Here is an 18,841-nt window from a genome sequence, read left to right as displayed (position 1 = left end):
CAGAGGGGGAGCGCAGCTCAGCCCGAAGCCGGGTTCACAGCTGCTGAGTGAAGCGGAGGTGGCAGAAGCCTCTCCTGCCTTCACAACAGCACTAAGGATGTCCTAAGCCGTCAGTCAGACATCCCGGGCTGTGAGAGGTCACAGGCCAGGCTGAGGGATTCCGCCCCCCACCCTGAATGCATGAATTTTGTGCACTGGGCCTCTAGTTAGTAATAAAAGTGCTTTCTTTTAAAAAATGTTGCAATTTCACAGGTCATTCTTACAGCATAGTAGGTTTGCATCTGAAACTTTAATGTATGTTTGATACTCTCTGGCTCAGTTGGTTGGAGTGTCCTCCTGTACACCAAAAGATTGCGGATTCGATTCCCAATCAGGGTATATGCCTATCTAGGTTTCAGATTCAATGCCCAGTCAGGTGCATATGGGAGGCAACCAATCAATCTCCATCAATCAATCTCTCTCTCTCTCTCTCTCTCTCTCTATATATATATATATATATATATATATATATATATATATAGACACACTCCTTTCTCTCTCTCTCTCTCTCTCTCAAATCAATGAAGACATATCCTGGGGTGAGGATTTTTTTAAGTGTTTAAATTAACATGTTTTATATTTTCAGCAAGACTGAAAAATAAGCAACAGAATCCTAAAAATGAACAGAGATAGTTGTTATTTTCAGTTTTATAGGATATAAAATATGAGACATAGCTCATAGTATGAAGTTACTAACTGAAAACATTAAGAGTTTCTGAGGACTGATGGCTTTAGTTCTGTGCTAATTTTTAAACATTTGGAAGAATGTTGCTACAGTGGCTGGAATAAAACAAAAACCTATGTTTAAGTCCAGTATGATTAAGCTAACCAGCAAAATTTTACAGTATGGTCTGTTATAATCTTAGAGGCTAATGTTGTTTTATATATGTCTCTTGAATACTAGATATCCACTTTTTAAAAATTTATCTTTATTGTTGAAAGTATTACAGATCTCCCCTTTTATCCTCATTGACCCCTTCTAGCTCGAACCCACCCCCCACCCCAGGCCTTCGCCACTCTATCTTCTGTGCCCATTGGTTATGCATGTTATATCATGTTTTCTTTCCTGTATCAAGAACCCTGTACCGAGATCTAAAAACTAAGGCAGTAAAAGCCTCAATATCACAGAGTGGGATCTTCATAGTGTTTAAACAATCTATATAAATGGAACCCATTTACCTTCTGTAATGAATAGGACAAAACAATTTAAAGAGAAATGGTGAAGCTTCTTCAACTATTTAAATAGTCATGAATTTCCAAACTTATAAAAAGGTTATCTTGCACTTAAAATATCTTCATTTCCTCTACAGAAATAAGACTGCTTCTGAAGGGAAGCATGGTGACATTAGAGAGCTAGTATCACCATACCCTTAATGCCCTCTTGAGCTCCCTCTACTGATTTTTAACCTAACCGAGATGTTCAACAAAACATGTAATTAATGAGATGTCCAGTAGAGTGCTAGCATCGAGAGCAGTTTTCACAGCTGGGCACACAGTTCTACTCCAGACATTATCAATTAAGTTGTACAACTTGTGCAAAGACAGGGAAACAAACTCAATGAAAGCCTTTCACCTTCCTCAGGCCTCAGGACACAGAGAGAAATGAGACATTTGCCAAACAAAAGTATAAATTGTTGTAGATGGTATTTATTGGACATTTTGTTGTCATGAACTATAAATATGTAGACTTAGCATGCAAAGCATTTTTTAGAAAATTTTCTCCTTCACCTTTTAATTAATTATGGCTTCACGAGAAATGTCACCAAAGAAAATAATTCAGGCAAAGCACTGGTACACTGTGCAAGTTCCTTCAGGACTTACTTTTTTATGAATGTGCTAACTTTTGAGACTCTGCCAAGGGACTGAGATATTGTGCATCAAATAGCATTTATTTTCTAAAGTTGTGCATATATTTTATTACATTCATTTTCTTTTGATTCTGCCTTAGATGGTCCCATGATGTCAGTTTTTGTAAAAAGGGTGTAATTACATAATAACTAATAAACATTGTGGTTTCTCAAGCATGTGCACAAACCCAAAAGGCATTCTAAGCATTTCTCGCTCCCTAACAATGCCACAGTGTCTGGGATAATGGATCATTTGATATAAATGCAAGCTCACTGGATCACTTCCTCAAAGTAACGTAGATTTTAGAGCACTTAAGTTTTATATGAAAGAATGTGAAGATCTGAACAAATAAACCGTACAATGCACAAAGATAAAAACTAATTTTTGGAAATTAGCTTAAAGTCCCGGTATTTAGTTGCAACATGCTTGGTATACTGTGTTTAAAAATGAAAATTAATTTAATCTAATCTAAATAACATAGATTAAATACATGGTGTGGCAAACAAAGTGGGAAGCCAGCCTGGCCTGTATAGCTCAGTGGTTGAGCATCGACCTATGAACCAAGAGGTCATGGTTCAATTCCTGGTCAGGGCCTAGGTTATGGGCTTGATCCCCAGTGTGGGGCATGCATGAGACAGCCAATCAGTGATTCCCTCTCATCATTGATGTTTCTATCTCTCTCTCTGTCTCCCTTCCTCTCTGAAATCAATTATATATATATATATGTAGATGATAGATAGATAGATAGATAGATAGATAGATAGATAGATAGATAGATAAAATATATTTTTATTGATTTCAGACAGGAAGGGAAAGGCAGAGAGAGATCGAAACATCAATAATGAGAGAGAATCATTGATCCGCTGCCTCCTGCACACTTCCCACTGGGGATTGAGCCCACAACCCAGGCATGTGTCCTTCACCAGAATCAAACCCGTGACCCTTCAGTACACAGGCTGACGCTCTATCCACTGAGCCAAACCAGCTAGCAGTGGTCGGCAAACTGTGGCTCACGAGCCACATGCGGCTCTTTGGCCCCTTTAGTGTGGCTCTTCCACAAAATACCGACTTCTGCTCATGGGCCACAAAGTTTCAACCGGACTGTACATGCACACCCACACGTGGTATTTTGTGGAAGAGCCACACTCAAGGGGACAAAGAGTCGCATGTGGCTTGTGAGCTGCAGTTTGCCAACCACTGGGCTAGGGCAACAAAATATATTTTTTTAAAAGAGGGAAGCTATGCCGAAACCGGTTTGGCTCAGTGGATAGAGCGTCGGCCTGCGGGCTGAAAGGTCCCAGGTTTGATTCCGGTCAAGGGCATGTACCTTGGTTGTGGGCACATCCCCAGTGGGAGATGTGCAGGATGCAGCTGGTCAATGTTTCTCTCTCATCGATGTTTCTAACTCTCTATCTCTATCCCTTCCTCTCTGTAAAAAATCAATAAAATATATTAAAAAATAAATAAATAAATAAAAATAAAAAATAAAAGAGGGAAGCTAATATTCTTTTATGAGAAAATCACAACTAATCATCTTTTGTCATGATGGAAGCCTTTCCATTTTTGCCAATAATTAAATTTAAAAACCAAGAAAATTACTCTAAACAACACATACAGATGGCCAAGAGGTATATGAAAAGTTGCTCAACATTACAAATCATAAGTGAAATGCAAAGCAAAATCACACTGAGATGTTACCTCGCACCTGTGAGGATGGCTATCCTTACAAAAAAAGATAATGTGTTGCTGAGAATGTAGGAAAATTGGATCCCTAGTGCTGTGTTGATAAAAATGTAAATTGATACAGTCACTATAGAAAACAGTATGAATGTTCCTTAAAAAAATACAAAGAAAACTACTGTATGACCAATCAATCCCACTTCTGGCTATATATCTAAAAGAATCGAGACAGAATCTCAAAAAGATATTTTCATTCCCATGTTTATTGCAGCATTATTCTCAATAGCCATAAGTAATGTTAACTTATCAGAAATTACTTAATGGGTCCTTCAGAATAACAAAGTTGGCACCTAAGATAATCTGACTCTTTTTTTTTTTAAATTCTTCATTTTGGATACTGAATTTAATATTGCTCCTTCTTTTTTAAAAAAAATATATTTTATTGATTTTTTACAGAAAGGAAGGGAGAATGATAGAGAGTCAGAAACATCGATGAGAGAGAAACATGGATCAACTGCCTCCTGCACACTCCCCACTGAGTATGTGCCTGCAACCAAGGTACATGTCCTTGACCAAAATCGAACCTGGGACCCTTGAGTCTACAGGCTGACGCTCTATCCACTGAGCCAAACCTGCCAGGGCATAACCTGACTCTTTAGTAGCACTCTTATCCTTTAGTAATTTTTTACCTGTTCTACTTTTCCTCATAACACATATCAATGTCAGACATTACCCTTTGCTTTATTTATTGTTTATTGTCTATCTTTTCACACAAAAAGAATAGAGAGGTAACGTTGTCTATAATTACTGCTCAACCCCCATCACTTAATAGGGCACCTGCAGCATAGAAGGTACTTAATACTTATTGAATTAATACTCTATTTTATAATAAATAAGAACTTAATAATTTTAAATATTGTTCATTAAAATGAAAATTTTAATTTATACATTTGTTAAGTTTTTCAGGTTTTAAATAAACAAGAACAAAATTATTAATGTTATATATGTAATCTTTTGAAGATGACATTCTTTTAAAATGTGAAGTTTTTCTTTCAAAGTAAATATAAAATAAATTTCATGTGCTTTCTAAATAGTAAAAATAAGTAACATGTCACCTTCTGTATAACTTCATTTATAAAGCATAACATTAAATATAAATTCCTGATTTGCATGAAAATATTCTATGTTGCATGAAATCCTCCTATATAATAAAGAGGTGATATGCAAATTAACCCTAACACCATCACAAGATGGCTGTACCCACAGTAGATGCTGGGTTCCCGTAACACAAGATGGCTGCACCCACAGCAGAAGCCGGGTTCCTATAACAAGCCGTAATGAGTGATCAACAGGGCCCTGAGGATGTGTGGCGCTGGGGCAGGAGATCTGAGGCTGCACCCCCCACCCGGTGGGGCTTGACGGGGGACCTCAGGCCGCACCTCCACCCCAGGCTGGGGGACTTGAGACCACACCCCCCCATCACAGCACCGGGCCAGGGGAAATGAGGCTGTGCCCCCCACATGGCAGGGCTTGACGGGGGTGGGGCCACCCAGGTCTGGATCTCCCCCAAAGGTGGTAGGGCCGGCCAGGCCTGGGTCTCGTGTGATTTCAAGGCACGCGCAGGTGGACGGGACTTGACTCTGGATCCTGCAGCACACCCCACACTCTGTCAGGAGGTAGATTTTCATATAGATTTTACTAATTTTCTTTCATCTCTGACATTTCTATTATAGAGAAAGGGCAAATAGCAATATTAAAATATTTCCTCTAATTAATTCCCTTTTAATGTGCACAAATTTCATGCACTGGGCCACTAGTAAGATAATAAAATTCCTTTGCATGGTTTGCAATTAGTCAGAAACCAAAAAAAATGTAAAATCTGAATAAATTAACAAAATCAAAAATCTAGAAACATTTATCAATCCACAAGCACATATCTACTAAATTCTTACATGTATAAAACACTGCATGATAGAAGCAAACAAAAAATAATAATAAACTTCAATGAGAATTAAATAATATTTATGTGAATAAATTCTAAATCACAAAGTTTTGTATGCAAGAAAGGAATTCCTAGGCCTTTTCCTTTAAAAGGAGTTTAAGATTAATTAGGAAAAACAGCCTAAGACACATTTTTAAAAATCCAGATTGTCCACTGCATAGTTCAGGTCATTAATGCTACAGAGGAAAGAAATGAGTTCATTGGCACTACAGCAGTGAAGACAGACTCTGAGGTTCAAGTAGAATTTGAACCAGGTATGCAGGCAGAATTCTAACATGAATCTCAGTGACCCACACTTACCTTATCTGTAGGCAGACCCTTTAACTTTCTTTTGACCAGTAGAATATTACTAGGTGATGTAATCTTGCTCTTGTGGTTATGTAATGTTGTATAATAAAGAGGAGAGATTTTAGGATATAATTAAGGTTCCAAATCAGTTGACTTTAAGTACACTCAAAAGGAGCTTATCAGAACTGGACTTGACCTAATGAGGTGAGTCTTTCAGAGGCTGATCTAGAAGTCAGAAACTGAAGGAGTCAGTGAGATTATTATCTGACCTTGAAGAAACATTCTTCCATGAATTCTGGGCTGCAAAGAAAGACATCCTGCCAAAAGCCAGTGATCTTGGAGGACCTTGAGTCTCAAAGAAGATCCCAGCGCTGGCTGAAAACTGATGTGAGATCCTGAGCAGAGGACCTAGCTAATCTGTATCCAGACTTCTGATCCATGAAAATTATGAGCTAACAAATGTTTAAGCCACTAAAATTACATTGATTCTTATGCAATAATAAAAAAGAAATAGACACATTGTAAAGAATGGACATTTTAGTGATGTCCACAATGACACTGACATGCCATTTACTGAAACAAAAGTATAGACTCTGAAAAGTACATATGAGCACATTGTGATCTTATACTATGAGAAAACATGGCGGGACACAGAGGAGTGGAGTGTAGGCCGAATTCTTGCAGACATGACAGTTCAGATAGGGCATTGTGTTTGTATAGAAAGGACGAATCAGACTTAATATTTTGACCCATCTGTGTTTTACTTTTGTGCATTGCACAAATGAGAAATTTAAAAATCAGATTGATTATTTGCAAGGTGTAGGATCAATTAGAATGATCTTAAGAACAAGCAGAGAATTTCAACTTACAGTAAAAATTAAAGAGCCACTGATGACTTCTGAACACAGTGACATTTGAAAGCTTACTTTAATCAAGAGGAATTTACAAGAGGTTCGAAGTCTGTATCAGCAGAGCATAATAATTATGATCATGCAGCTGGTTTCAGAAAGAGCTTGGTCTGAGTCCCAGCTCTGTGGGCAACATAACTCTTTTAAGATTTGGTCTCTCAACCTCCTAAGGTGCTGTGCAAATAAAACAAAATAATGTTTATACATACTGAACACCTTTCATGGCATATTATGAATCATCAAAACTTTAGTGGCTATTATTATCATTTATTATTACAGCAGAAGAAACAAGAGCTAGGGAGATCAATGTAGAGAATGTGGAAATAATTCTGGCTGAGCTAGAACAGTGTGAGTCAAGGTAAACTTATAGGAGAAGAGTATAGAAATAACGAATTAGCTAAAGCAACATTATAAAGGGATGAATTTCAGAGCTTTGGGAATCATTATATATAGTATAGTAAGCATAATGTAGGTTTCAAACAGCTATGAATTTTTAGACCTGGGTATATAAAAAAGAGTGTGTCATAAAATGATGGGCAGAAAAATTAGAATTGGGGGCCATGTCAGGGATAAGATGAATTCATGGAGTTTGTGCTATCACCATCAAATCAGAGTTAAAATGTCTAGCAGGCCTTTGTAAATACATTAATGGAGTTCAACTCTGGGCCAGAGCTATAGAATTAGAAGATATCCGTGAAGAGAGAGTAATTGTAGCTGTTGGAGTGAACGGACTTCCTGCAGGGCTCCACAGAGAATGAGGAACTCTGAGTTAAATAAAATGTATACGAAGTGGTGCAGAAAATTCAAGATTAAAAATGTTTATACCACTTTGGAGAAGTGTCTGCTTAGGTCCTTTGCCCGTTTTTTAATTGGATTGTTTGTTGCGATTTTTTTATGTCGTTTTTATAAGTTCTTTGTAAATTTTGGATATTAACACCTTCTTAGATGTATCATTGGTGAATAATATGCTTTCCCATACAGTGAGTTCCCTTTTCATTTTGTTGATGGTTTCTTTTGCTGTGCAGAAGCTTTTTAGTTTGATGTAGTCCCATTTGTTTATTTTTCCTTTTGTTCCCCTTGCCATAGGAGATATATCAGAAAAATATATTGTAAAAAAGAAAAAAAGAGAGGAAAAAACTCAAACTCATAGACAAAGACAACAGTGAGGTGCTTGCTGGGGATGAAAGGGGTCACAGGAGTTGGAGGAGGGTCTAGAGGGGATACATGGTGACGGAAGGAAATGACTTGGGGTAGTCAATACACAATATAGATGATGTGTTGTAGAACTGTTCACCTGAAACCTATATAACTGTTAACCAGTGTCACCACAATAAATTCAATAAAAAATGTTTATATCAGAGCTCATTTCAAAAGTAAAAACAGGGTATTGCTAAGCAAAATGTAAAATATACGGTGTCCCAAAAATGAGTATACATTTTAACAGCTGATAACTCAATTATCACAATAAACTGTATGTCAATAAAAGCTGACTTTATAATCATTCAAAGTGCATATACATTTAGGGGTTACACCCTGTTAATAAAAGCCCTATAAACTTTCTCCACAAATCAAACTTTTCTATGTCCTTTGGGATCCATTTAATAAGGACAACCCAAAACTTGGATAATGAGGATTCACTAGGGGATGTGATGCAACTCTGTGGCTCACCCAGAAGCTGTTATAATTACTGCCACCAGGGCTCACCTATTCTACTCAGACTAAATACTATACGAAAACAAACACATAAAACTCTTAAGACACTTTAACTACTCTATTATATTGTTTTTCATTCTATTTGAAATACAAAAATAAATATTGTCTGTTGCTAATATTTTGAATAGCCTATGACAATGGTTCTCAACCTTCCTAATGCCACGACCCTTTAGTACAGTTCCTCATGTTGTGGTGATCTGCAATTTCATTGTTACAAATTGAACATAATTAAAGCACAGTAATTAATCACAAAAACAGTATGTAATTATATATGTGTTTTCCGATGGTCTTATGCGACTCCTGTGAAAGGGTCGTTCAACCCCCATGTGGGTCGCGACCCACAGGTTGAGAACCGCTGGCCTATGAGATCAAATAAAATAACACCTCTCTAACATTAAATACGGAGGAAAAACTTTTTCTCCTTTTTTTGTTACTCCTCACCCGAGTAGAGAGAGGAACATTGATGTGAGAGAGACTCATTGATTGGTTGCCTCCTGAACGTGCCCCAACCAGGACTGGGGCTCGAAAACTGGCAAACCGAGATATGCGCCCTTGACCTGAATTGAACTCAGGACCCATCAGTCTGCAGGTCTATGCTCTATCCACTAAGCCAAACCTTCTAGAGTGGAAAAATGTCTTAAAACTTTGGAATTATGCACTCTAAAGAATATATGCTATTAAATAATTTTAATACAACAGTAATTAAGGAAAATATTTGGGAATATTCACATTTAGTAAAAATAGTATCACCAAAAATAAAGTTTTAAGACACACACAATTGACTATTTGACCTAAACAGAGGTTCTAGAGCAGTGTAGGTTAAAGAGGATTGAACTTGGTTTAATTGATTAATTCACCTATTCCTGGTTGTGTGACCATGGGCTAGAGAGGTGGAGAGCTTTGATCCGAGTTTCTGTTTTCTTATATCTAAAATGAAGATAATATTAATTTTACATGGTTATGTAAATGTTAAATGACTTAATATGGATGATATGGCCTAATATGAATAAATAGTATTACTTTGGATGGGATTTTTTTCTGTCTTCTTCCTCGTCTTAAATGTATAAGCAAATCAACACTCAAAGACCTTATGCTTAAATATCTATGGTATTCTATCATGAAACCTCAAACGTGTTTAATAGTAACAACGCACTGACTCTCTTTCTTTAGAAAGTTCAATGGGACCACCTTCTGAAACCTCAATGAGGCAGTGCAGAGTCTGGTTGACACCAAGGTCACAGCAATTATGGTGGCTTTGAGAAAAAGGGCCACATTACCATAGAGTGCAAGGGGGCATTTGTCTCTGCATGAGAGCAAGAACCTTCACTTTTGGGGTTTTAGAAATTAGGAAAAATAAGTCCCTGGTGGTCATTAAAACACTATCTAATGTGTTCCGCAGAAGTGGTCCAACCATGTAAGGTAAATTACTTCCATTTCATCATCATCTTTGGGGAACATAGTTCAGGTTTGTATGTTTTAATTGCTATTGTACGAATATTTTAATTACTACCTTGGTGATACACAGAGAAAATATATCACTAAAGTAACTTTCTCTTAACTGTCAATTACAATGAACATATATAAATAAAACTTAATTAAAAAGTATTTTCAAATCTTTTGCATTGTGCTTGAGAATTGCTGGCAATGCTAAGAACTAGTTATGAGTTGGAAAAATATTCTCTGTATTGACATTCAAATGAACTCACTGAGCAACCACTTTGCTTTAGAGATTTACATAATTTGATATCAAAACTCACATTAAATTAATATTAATTACTTGGTTTTAAATAAAGAGAGTTCAGAGTTAAGCTGTTCTTCGAAATAAAAATGTTTTAGGTGTAGAAATATCCAGGCTTTGTCCCTTAGAAGTTATATGGCTTATTACCCAAAAAGGAGTAGGAAGTAAACCTGAAATGTCTTTTTTAGAGAATAACTTTCAGAATTCATATTTTCTCAGAATCAGTGTAGCACTCTAAACTCTTTGTTATGTACACATCTATTTTCTTTCTAATTCCTGGCAAATTTTCATTTCTAATTGCCCCTTCCCTTGTCAATCAGCATGAGAGCTCCTGAATGATACTTTCATGTCAAAAAATTGTGCATGCTCAAGCATACTAGCCTAAATAAAAAATAACAATAATTTGATGACATACTTGCTACTAAAATGTATATAATATAGCTTATTATGTAAATTATTGTTATATTAAGCAGCTATTGTTGAACTTAATATTCCACATCATTCTCATTGCATGTTATTGGTAGAGGAGAATCTACCAAAATTATACTCACACATGCATACACTTTCATGCTTATACTATTGTTTAATTCCTCTTTCAGAAAACCCATTGGAATCCTGGAATTCTGAATTTACCAGAAACACTATCTCATCCATTACAATAATATTAACTTCCTTGATATCAAGGTGATTAAAGCTCAAAGGGATTAATTGTTTTGTTGTGGTGACCTATTTGATGGAAAAGTTAGGATATTCCACTAGGGATTCTACAGCTCACCTCAAGTAGACTATACCCAAAGGACAGTGGAGGTGTTGAAGCAGAAGTGATTAAGTCTGTTTGGCAAAGGATAATTGTTCAAAGAGCTATTACAATGATATTAACAACAGGAAGTACTTTTTTCTAGCCTATTTATTCATAAGGGTCTTTTGAACTTGGTAATATATTAAGTAATAAACATATTAAAGTTAGTATGGTGATTTTGATCAAATATGAACGACGAATAGGAACCTACTATTCAGGGTCTTTGGTCGCATTGATAAATGAGCATTAAGGAAAGAAAATTGTCAATAAACTATTATTTGCATAATTTCCTGAATGTAATTTAATGTTACTTTTAAAAAGTCAATTCACTCAAACTTTTTAGCATATTTTAGGCATATTATTATTTTCTGTATTTCTCTATTGAACATGTTAGTACATAAAAAAGAAATAAATATGTAGCCTTGATAACTTATAACCCAAACTGTTTCAACTTTAGATTAAATCCCACCAAACACAGTTATCTTATTTGTAAGAAAGAAAGACATCTGTCCAGCCATACTTTTTAATTTTACTTTTGTCTAGCTCAATGTGCTTTAAGAAACTGAGAAACCACTAAGAAATACAACTTGAGCATGTCATATAACATAACTGAATTATTTCAGTAATTTTTCTATGCACTTTGTAAAAGTTCATCATCTTGAAGTAAAAAGTGTTATATACACTTGCAGTGCCTATGTAAGGAAATGAATTAGTGCTTTAGCAGGCTATCCATTACTGGATTGAACATTCCTTTGAATTTTACATGGACAGCTTATATAACACCAAAACATGGTCATTTTTGTGGCACAAAGAACTAATGAAGGGCCATATTTGAATATATTTCATAGGTGTCTTCAAAGATAGTAATTTTATTTGTTTACAGTAGGAATCATATGCTGTTTCCAAATAGTATTTCCTATATGCTAAATTTGGGCTAATTATGGTAAACTAATTTTATCTCTTCAGAAATAAGATACAAAGGCCAAATATGTTTAAAAAAATCAATTTAATTGAATCTACCTTTGGCTGATTTCATTATTGCCAGTCAAATATTTTGTTTTCAGCATTTAAGCATCAAACTCTGACAATATGAAACTTCATCTGAAAGAATTCCAGGTATTGGTTGTTCAAGATAACCATTCATACTCAAACAAAGACATACATCTTGGAAAACTTTATGCAAAAAGAAGTCAATGAGATACTCATACAGTTGGGTGAATATAGTGTGTGTGTGTGTGTGTGTGTGTGTGTGTGTGTGTGTGTGTTTGTGTGTGTGTTACTGCCTTTCAAGTAAGTTACAAAGTAAAATATATGTTGATGTTTCAATATAAGAAAATAAAACTAAAATTAAAAGAAGCCACGATTCTGTTTGAAATTCCACAGTCTAAATATATATATACCAAGATAATTAGTTTTAAAGACAAAATGAAAAATGTACAGAAGAATAATGCTACATAAATTTATAGAAGTCTGTTTGGTATCAGCTTCATGGCTCAGTGTTTCACATACTCTGCTTTGCTCCTCTACCTGCCCTGTTTTTAAAAATTTGTAGCAATATTTAATGTAAGATCCCATGACTGGCATAAATCCTACAAAGAACATCTGCTTAGGGCAAAACATGAAAAACCTTTAAGGGATTTACATTTGACCTCTAGTGTTTGCAATAATATTCATTCCTTGTAAAAATCACTCTTGTGTAGGACTGTGCTGTAAATAAAATAAAAAAATCTCTACCCAGAGGAATTATTTTAAATTATAAACTCTAAAGCTAAAGTTCATCCCTGTAAGTATAATGCAACTAGAGTAGAAATTTTTATAATTAAAAATATAAAAATACTTAAGCTCAGTGTAATCTTTAATTGCTGAAACTGCCTTCGTCAGTTAGGCAATAATTACTAACTCTGCAACAGCTTTTATTTTACCCATTCCTATAAATATAGCACACTGGTTGCAACGTGAACTCTCTCCCATGAAACGCAAAGAAACCCCTACTCCAATCATTTCCCAGCCATCATTTACACTTAATCTGATGTCACTAAATGTCATAAATGAAAGATCATAATTCTATCTATCAAACAAGCCATCATGTGTTTCAAAGTCTGAACAGTAATGAAAAACAAACAGCACCAGCTAACTTCTATTATTTAATAATCATTCACTGTGAGAAGTACTATTTGGTGGTTTTCTGCACTGAATTCTTTCTCCAAACACACTCAAAACACACTGCCAATTGACAAAAGGAAAATAGCTTCAAAAGAAAATCATCTAAGTAGAGAAAAGCTCTCTGTTAAGCATGCAAGAGGTTAAACATTGCTGAAATAGCGAGACATTTTCTCAACCCACACTTCTGAGTTCCATTCAATTACCAACAGCAATAGCAACTATAATACAAGCTAAAACTGTATTATTAAATCAGAGCTTCCCATTTACATCCAACTCTAACCTGAGGGGGTGGGAGGGGATGACATTTACTAGTCAACAGCAGAACAAACAGCTCCCAACTTGGAAATGCACATGACCTTGGGGTATAGAATTTTCAGAGACTGAGTTTCACAAGTTTTATTTGGATCTGCTGCATAACAATACATCTAAATAAACCCAGCATGGTATAAATGCTCCTATTCCTAGCACCTCCCCTCCAAACATGTTAAGAGAGCTCTGCACTTTGTAATCTATGCTTTAGATACCAGAGGTAATGTTAATAAATCAGAAATTAGTCCACTCACATATGTCTTTAAGAATACATTTGTTTTAAACAACTTGTTGGTTGATTTATTTACTGTAATTTATTAGCATAGTTGGGGGCTTGCATTGAATTGTTCCTGCTCCTTGAGCCATGCTGGAAGTGTTGCTCTACAAATGTTTATATTTATAAAGCAGGATGTAACATGATGACATTAACTTCACACAAAAAGCAAAGCCCTCAATTTCCCCTCTAGAATCCAGTGCATAATTACCAATAGATGTTCTTTTAATAATAATGATAAAAATCATTTAAATAATTATTGCAATGATTGCCAAAAGTACCATTTCAAATTATAAAAATAATCGTAACTTGCTTTTAAATTTTGTATGGCAGTCTGAACCCCCCCCCCTTTATAATAATTTATAACAATATTTTTCTTACCTTATTTTAACAGTCAAAAAAAGTCTCCCAGAAAGATCCCTAAAAGGTGTGGAAATAGAAATCACAATAAAAATAATAATTAAAAAAAACTAAAAAGATCCTCTTAGCTGGGAAAAGATGAAAATAGTTTGGTCTAAAACTATAGAAATCTCCAAAGTCACGCCTGAATGAGCGCCCAGGTGGCAAAGAGAGGACTCTCTCCCACGTCCGCTACCACACTCCTTTGTCAAGTTGATATAGTCCTGCTGGCGAAGCGGTCCGGCAGGGCACAGAGGGTGCAAGAGGGCGTTGCCTCGAGATGCCTGAGCAACTGTTCTGCTCCCTTCCCAGGTTCAGCACCCACAGCACAGCGGACAGCACCAGTTCCTCTCACCTCCAGGTTTGTCTCAGTCACTGAACCAGGCTGATTCTAGCACCTCCTCCCTAAGCAAGAGCTGCTGCCACTCAACCGGGGGTGCCCCGCCCCCACAGCTGACGTAACTATTTTGCATATCAACTCACGGAGATGTGCGGGGCCACCCCTGTGACTTGGCTTCTGCTGGGGTCAGCTGAGGCATTCCGGGCGAGAAATTCCAGACTTCTGATCAGCGTGGGCATCATTGGACCTCACGCGCCATTCACAAGCAGTCCTGAAGAAACTGAATGCTCTCGGTGTCGCAACAGCCTCTGCTTTCCCTGGGACTGCCGGTCCGAGCATCCGAAGCCCTCCGCGGGCACAGCAGCTCCCGTAGGAAGACGCGAGGAGGGAGGAGGCGGTGCCGCTGGGAGAGGAGAGGCTGGGCGGGGGGTGGGAAGCCACTGGGGAACAGAATGAATCTGTTCAGCCACTCCAAAACAGTTCCCTGATCCTTTTGATCTTCGTGGTCAAACTTTCCTGCTTTTCCCTCCATTTGTTTACTGGGAAGGATGTGTTTGGTGTTCCGTTCCCTTTTCCTCGGTTCACGGAACTGCTAGAGGGAGTCGCTGCAGCAGAAACTTGTTCTGGAGAAAAACATGCTTTGAGCACCAGGAGAAAATGAGAAAGCTGGCAGTGCTTATCATCATTCGTAAACAGAATCTTCTCTTAGTGTTTGCTATGAGGGCTGCATAACATAGATCAGACTTCATGTATTTTCCTGTAAAATGTCAGCACTCTCCCTCCTTATTCTCATGGTTTAACTGTATCGTCCAGCTAAATGGAGTTGGAGATTACAGGGTTAAAAATAAAAATCATTTAGTGATGAAAACAGTGAAAGTTCTCAGCTTCCCCTTCCACTGCCAAAATCCTGACGGTTATGCAATATTTAGTGGGTCTAATATATCAAATTGTTCTATGAAAGATGGGGTATGCCGGAAGCATTTCATAGCCTTTAGCAATCCTTTCAGTATATGTGAGGTTTCTTATCCCAGTGAGGCTTGAAGGGCCTTGACAGCAAAGAAAGAGGGGATGCCATGCCAGCCGATTCCTGACTGCTTTCCTGACTGCTTGAACTTGTAAACAAACAGCGAACTGAACTGGCCAACTATCCAAAAGGCTTATTATTCACATATCCCCATGTCCCACCTACAGCCATCAGGACTTACTTGTATAAAAAAAGGGGGGGGGCAATTAAAATTAAGCCTAAATTTTACCAAATTGGTTAAAACTTCTTTCATTAAAAAGTTTATTCAAGAATTTTTATAGCATTCAAAACATTGTTTTCCACCAAAATGCATACATACTGATAGGTGCTATATTCCTGGAGAGTAATATAATTTTGCACTGGATCTACTCATGAGTTTTCAGGGACTCTGTTGAAATGAATACACTTGTTTATTTTTCCTGTGAGGAAAATAATTAATAAATTGGATGTTCTGCAGTGTTCAAGAAATTGTTTAAGGAAGCAGATCTGCTTTGTGGGCATATATATCCAATTTTTTTCTTAAGATTCACTTAAATAGGAGCAAAATTGAGTGTGGGAAGTATTTTTGCTTTTGAGGGAATTTTCTCTTCTCTGCATTACATTAATTTTCTACATAAACCTTTCAGCTTTCTTATAGAATTTGTCCATTTCTTTCCCAAATATTAAATTTTCTGGGTACATCACTCCAACATGTCTAGGCCATATTACATCCAGGTAATTTGCAATGTTTGATTTTCTCTGACAACTATTGATTTTATGTAAATGTGTAAATGATAAGTGCCATGCCTTTCTGCTCTGCTTATTACATAAATGTACACACACAGAGACATTCTAAAAGCTCCTCAATTCCCCAAGTGATTCTAATACTGATTTCAGACACCAGGGTAGGGCATGAAAACTGACTTTTAGAGGCAGACAGTCCTTCTGCAGTTACAATAACAATAGAGCCAACTGTATAACCTGTACTTAGGCTGATCAAAGCACATTATCTTATGCTTCTTTTGGAAATGTCACATGGCATCTTTTGTTCTGCTTAATGACAACATGCCAGAATGTCAGCAAAGACTTAAAAGTTCAAGGTAGAAATATATAGAGTGTGTTACAAAAATTCTTATAAAATTCTACCAAAGTCTGTGTCAGACGTTGTTTAGTAGACACCAATATGCAGTTCACTTCAGTGATCATATTGTTTGGGGCTATGGATTCAATTAAAGCAGGCATAATATTATTCAAAAGCCTAAGGGGATGAAACTGAGAACAAAACTATGCTTCAAATATGGAAATTTAAAAAAACAAAAAAAAACATTTTCTCATCTCTAAGAGAGAGAGAGATGAAAAAAAAAAAAGACAAAGAAAATAGGGGAACTAATACAGCTTAAAAAAAAAAGAAGATAAACAATCCAATCAAAAAAAGGGGCAAAGGACCTAAATAGACATTTGTCAAAAGAGAACATACAGAAGGCCAAAAACCATATGAAAACATGCTCAAAGTCACTAATCATCTGAGAGATGCAAATCAAAACAGCATCTCACACCTGTAAGAATGGCTATCATCAACAAATCAACAAACAAGTGCTGGAGAGGATGCGGGAGAAAAAGAAACCCTCCTGCACTGCTGGTGGGAATGCAGACTGGTGCAGCCACTGTGGAAAACAATATGGAATTTCCTCAATTTCTAGGAATATATCCCAAGAAAACAGAAACACCAATCAGAAAGGATAGTATATGCACCCCTATGTTCATAGCAGCACAATTTACAATAGCTAAGATTTGGAAACAGCCTAAGTGCCCATCAGCAGATGAGTGGATTAGAAAATGTGGTACATCTACACAATGGAATACCACACTGCTGTAAAAAAAAAAAAAAGAATTCTTACCATTTACAACAGCATGGATGGAACTGGAAAGCATTATGCTAAGTGAAGTAAGCCAGTCAGAGAAAGGTAAATATCACATGATCTCACTCACCAGTGGAATATAATGAACAATATAAACTGATGAACAAAAACAGAACCAGAGTCATAGAAGCATCAAACAGACTGTCCAAACTATGAGGGAAGGAGGAGGGTGAGGGAGTAAGAGATCAACCAAAGGACTTGTATGCATGCATATGAGCCTAACCAATGGACACAGACAGTGTGTGTGTGTGGGGGGGGGGGGGGGGCGGGGGGAGGCATGTGCTGGGGGGTATGGGGGGTGGGGAGAAGTCAATGGGGGGAAAAGGAGACTCATGTAATACTTTAAACAATAAAAATTTTAGATTAAAAAAAAAGAAAAGCAATAGAACTATGTGTGAAACATTCATGAAGATGCACACATTCAGAAAGGTATTGAGACAACTGCACCTTCCTAGGGGATTCAGGCTTTGTTCTGCCCTAATTGGCTCTTGGGGACTGCACTAAATTATCTCTAAAGTCCCTTACTTTTATATCATTCTGTTACTATATATTAGAACTAGAAAACTTCAGAAAATTGTAGATTAGAATGAAAGATTTTTAAGAACATTCCCCTAAGGTGCAAAGAGTTGCCATCTGTTACTAAGACTGTGAAAACGGTACCTAAGGGCAAGTAGTTTGGGAAGTGTGGAAAGGGGACCAGTGACTAGTACCAAGGAATAGGTTAATGAGGTCAAAAAATAAATTTTATCTACGCAGAATGAAATTAAGAGATGACTGAATGAGTCTGTTCCAGTATTTACTTATTTTTATATAAGCAATATTTTAATCGTCTTATACATTTAATTACTGTTCGGGATATTTAAAGTAATTGTAAAGTAACAATAAAATGTAAGGCATGCAGAAAGTGATTAAATGGATTTTTAGTTGTAAATTGCCACTGGAAAGATGACAAAAATATTAAGTAAATATGCTCAAGGAAAATATGTTTAAAGTGAATAACATCTACTTAAGGATTTTAATTTAGGTAACTTACATGAACATCTTAAAATGTAATAGACAGAAATTATAAAGATCATTGTGTTATTGTCTTGAATGTGTTTACTTATACTGGTATGAAAGATTTAGCTTTTAATCATATTTCCTTCCAATTCTCTATATATGGACTCCTGTAGTGGCATCAGATTTTACAAGCTCCTTTCAAATAATAATTATTATAATGTATTCGTAGTACATGAGTAATTAGAATTACTCCAAAGATAATAACAGGTATACTTCGTTAATTTTTTAAGTCAATTATGAGAAGGTTTGCTGCAAATTCAGAACATGATTACTTTTAAAAGCAAATATTCACTACATTTTTAAGAAAATATTCATTCTTAATTTTGAAAGATTAAAATAAAGCAGAACAGGGAAAAAGTC

General features: G+C 36.4%; 1 protein-coding gene across 1 annotated transcript in view; it reads right to left on the bottom strand.

The window, feature by feature from the left end:
* Positions 1-14,845, bottom strand: part of FSTL5 (follistatin like 5) — a 602,839-nt gene extending 587,994 nt beyond the window's left edge. Inside the window, exon 1 of the mRNA XM_036315585.1 lies at positions 14,143-14,845. The gene's annotated coding sequence lies outside the window, so the exon portion shown is untranslated. The remainder of the gene's footprint in view (positions 1-14,142) is intronic.
* Between the last annotated feature and the right edge of the window lie 3,996 nt (positions 14,846-18,841).

The sequence above is a fragment of the Myotis myotis genome, unplaced genomic scaffold (assembly GCF_014108235.1).
Source record: "Myotis myotis isolate mMyoMyo1 unplaced genomic scaffold, mMyoMyo1.p scaffold_m19_p_6, whole genome shotgun sequence".
Taxonomy (NCBI): domain Eukaryota; kingdom Metazoa; phylum Chordata; class Mammalia; order Chiroptera; family Vespertilionidae; genus Myotis; species Myotis myotis.
Note: the sequence above shows the minus strand (reverse complement) of the source record. Positions and strands in the feature narration are given on the sequence as shown.